Raw genomic sequence first — 4,540 nt, forward strand, 5'->3', positions numbered from 1 at the left:
GGTGATACCTCAGAGTTGTTTTGATTTGCGTTTCCTAATTATTAGAGATTTAGAAAACTTTCTCATGTGCTTATTGATACTTTTGATTTCTTTACCTGAAAATTGCCTATTCGTGTCTCTTGCCCATTTATCAATTGGGGAACGGCTTGATTTTTTATACAATTGATTTAACTCCTTGTATATTTGAGTAATTAGACCCCTGTCAGATTTTTTTGTTATAAAGATTTTTTCCCAAATTTGTTGTTTCCCTTCTGATTTTGACTACATTGTTTTTGTTTGTACAAAAGCTTTTTTGTTTAATATAATCAAAACCATTTAATTTACATTTTGTAATTTTCTCTAACTCTTGCTTGGTTTTAAAATCTTTCCTTTCCCAGAGATCTGACAAGTAAACTATTCTGTGTTCACTTAACTTGTTTATAGTTTCCCTCTTTATATTCAAGTCATTCACCCATTCTGAATTATCTTGGTGTAGGGTGTGAGATGTTGATCTAAACCTGATCTCTCCCATATTGTTTTCCAAATTTCCCAGCAGTTTTTGTCAAATAGTGGATTCATGTCCCAAAAGTTGGGCTCTTTGGGTTTATCATACACTGTCTTGCTGATGTCATTTACCCCAAGTCTATTCCACTGATCCTCCCTTCTGTCTCTTAGCCAGTACCATATTGTTTTAATGACTGCTGCAACATCCCATATATTTATGAATGTTAAAGTTTACGAAGCATATAGATCACATGAAATCTATGAGTTACAAATTGACCATATAAGTGTCCACACAAAGATGTTGAGAGAGGTTAAGTAATTTGAACAAGGCAAGGAAATGCAGAGATAGAATTTGCTACCCACTCTCTTAACTCCTATTCCAGGTCTCTGCTATCTCCATTCATGAATGAAAGAAAAAAACATTCATTTTGCATTTACTTGTGCCAAGTAATGGGCAAAACTCTGGGAATACAAATAGCAAAAGAAGACAGTTTTTATCCTGAAAGAACTCATGGTCTTAGCACAGATAGATTGTAAATTCTTTGAGAGAAAGGATTATGTTGCAGACTCTCCAAAGTGAAAGAGGATATCAAATTACCTAATCTAACTTGTACCAGGAAAGAAATATCTTCTCTGATGTTTTCAAGAAGGGGTTCTTTCAGGCAGAAATGAGATTATTTATCCATTTATTTGTATATCAACATTCATCAAGAGGGTCTTCATCACTCCAGTGGACTGATGATGGAAAAGATATCCACCTCCACAGAAGGAAATAATGGAGTCTGAATGCAGATCAAAGGAAACCATTCTTCACTTTATTCCTTCATGATTTTTCTCTAGTATAAACAATATGTATCTTCTTTCATAATATGATGAAAATGGAAAGACATATTGTATGACAGCACATGTACAATCTATATCATATTACCTCCTGTCTCAGGGAGAAGGGAAGAGAAATAGAGAACATGGATCCGAAAATTTTTAAAATCATATAAGTGATAGAGAAAAATATTTTAAAAACATGGGAGAGGAAAAGAGACTATTCAAACCCATCTTTTTGATTGCTGGACGTATATGCCAATGATTTCTCAGGATCATTGGTTGTACAGAGTAGGTTCTAATGAAATCTATCATCCATAGGTTATTCTGAAATGTAAAGTTAAAGAGATTACAGTTCTTCTGAGTCTGTTCACTCTCTAGATGGATCTCTCTAAATACACGCCATCTTCTCACTCAACAGTTTTAGAGGAAATAATACTTGTTCTGAAGCTACTTGGTGTGTAGCATGGGGGATAGAATATTGTACTTAAAGTCAAGAAGATCTGAATTAAAATACATCTTCAGATAATAACTAGCTATGTGGTTCTGAACAAGTTATTTTTCCTCTTTCTCCTTCACTTTCCTCATCTGTAAAATGGGAACAATAATAGTAAACTGGAAAATAATGCTATAAGGTTTGAAAAATTCTTTCCATATGCTAACTCATCTGATCCTCACCACAACTGTGGAAGGTAGATGCTATTATTACCTTCTTTTTACAAATGGCCAGACTGTAGCACAAGCGAGTTAAATTACTCTCTCGGGATTATTCAGCTAGGCAGTGTCTGATAGAAGATTCAAATGCAGACCTTCCTGTCTCTAAGTCTTGCACTTTATTCATCCTGCTACTTAGTTGCATTTAACATAGTAAAGGTCTTTGCAAACCTTAAAGCACTCTATAAATGCTAGTGGTTATTGTTACTGTGCTTTGTGTTTTTGTTCAGAATCCCAGGCTGGAAGTAGATTTAATGTTTTTTCTTCCTGATATTGTATATAGGAAATGGGGAAAGAAGGGAAGAGTGTTGAACAAAACAATTTTGCTTACAATATGTCATTTTCTTCTAGTGTTTCCTAATCACAAATGAGTTTTCTACTTCAAATACACAGCACACACATACATATATATTATGTATATGCAGATATTCGTAAATATGTATACATTGTACATATATATGTTATACATAACACATAGATGCACAGTTATCAAAATATAGACAGGAATATAAATTGAGTTACATTTTTCTTCCCTTCCCACCTCCACCCTTTATATATTGCTTCTAGCTCTGTTAAAATCAGGCCAATTTATCTGGAGTATTTTTAATACTGAATTCTCTTGCAGAAAATATCTCCCAGGTTCTCATAGAAGTCATAAATAATCAATACCACCCCAATTAAGGTAACTATCAATCAAATTCTCTGGTGGTTTATGAGAATAAATTTTGCCTTTTTACCTCAAAGCATTAGTCAGTTCAGCTAGTTGCTGTTTCAGACACTGAGATATAAACATTTAATTCTAATAACTATCTTGGTACTTCTGGGCTGCTAAAGCTGGATGGAAACCTAATTACTGTTGTCAAATATTAGTTTATTCTACTGGGTCTCCTTTTTTCAAAATTAAAGGTGTCATTTCAAGAATCAGTGTGTTGCAAAGATACATAGATAAAAGCTGCAATAATAGTAATAACTCACACTACAGCAATTTATAGCTCCATAGTGTTTTCACATGTGTTTATCTCATTTGATCCTCAAAATAACTCTGTATGGAGGTTCTTAATATTCTCCTTTTGCAGATAAACAAAGGTTCAAATAAGTGATTTGGCCAAAAGTGACACAGTCATCATGTAGCAGGACCAGATGGGACCTGAGTTTTCAGACTACAAACATAGCAGCAGTCTGTATTACAGGAGATGCAACCTGTGTCCTGACAACCTTTGGGACAAATCACCCAATCACTGCAAGGGGCTTGGTACTTTCCATCTCTTTTGTGTCTGTGTGTGGGAGGAGGATGCCTATCTGTATGTACTAAGGACTTCTACTGCAATCTCCTGAAATCTATCAAATCCTTCTGAGAATAAAGTGTTTAAATGCATAAAATAAAATATAGGGTTACCAAGGAAACCAATTATACTGATATACATTAAATATTCTTAAAAATTTCACAGACCTCCCAGGTCGAGAACTCATATTAATCTCTAAATTGGAAATGGAAATCAAAGAAAGATGAACTGACCTTATAAAGATCATAGAAGTAGGGAATGACATCTAGAATACATGCTATATTTTTTGATTCCCATTCTATCCATTCACAGAAGAAAAACTGAGGAAAAGAGAAAACTCTAATACCAGAAAAAGCAAAGTGTTTAGTGAATCACATGTAAGAATGACTAGATATGGTTTGTTTTGCATCAGCAGGCAAAATTAGGAGCTGGAGGTGGAAGGGGAAGAGTCAGATTTTGTCTTGATAGTATTAAAGGGATATTCTTAATCTTTCTCTCTGTCTTGTTTAAGAAGGGAGAGAGCAGGGTTTCTCAGTGGATCAAAGAACTGATTCCAGATTCAATTCCTGACTAGCTCACCAAGTATTGCAAGGGTTAAATGTAGGAGTTTGACAAAGTGAGGAGAGCAGTTTAATAAAAACTTTGTTTCATTTAGAAAGAAGTACAGATGGAAAGATAGAAAAGAGAAAAAGAGAGATTATTAATCTTATACCCTATAAATCTACCTAAAATAAGTCTCACTAATAAATAATTCCTAATAACTACCTAAATTTCCTAATACTATCTCTGTCTTCTCAGGACAGGTTCTTCTGCCTGGCACACCAGGCCATATCTATTCTACTCTACCTGTAAAATATTAACTATCTCCCTAAAACAATAGACAACCAACAGTCACCAGCCAAGTGCCAGAAGCCCCTTCCCTGAGTTCCAGACTTCCTGCTCTCTAGAGATCCTAGAGGCAAAAGACCCCTTCCCTCAGTGGCTACTTCCTTTATCTCCTCGCTGACCAACTACCCTTTTATAACCTTCTTGCCAGAAAGCAGTTCCTACTTCCTCTCCTTAGTGTCCTGATCTCCTCTGTAACAGAATCTTCAACTCTGGCTCACTGCACACTGAACCTGTCAGTTCTCTAATCCACTGAGAAACTCTGCTCTCTCCCCTATTAAACTAGACAAAGGGAGAGATTAAGAAAATCTCTTTAACATAAGAAAGAAAAAAACAAACACTTAATAATGAGAACT

Source organism: Gracilinanus agilis, chromosome 3, assembly GCF_016433145.1.
Source record: "Gracilinanus agilis isolate LMUSP501 chromosome 3, AgileGrace, whole genome shotgun sequence".
NCBI lineage: Eukaryota > Metazoa > Chordata > Mammalia > Didelphimorphia > Didelphidae > Gracilinanus > Gracilinanus agilis.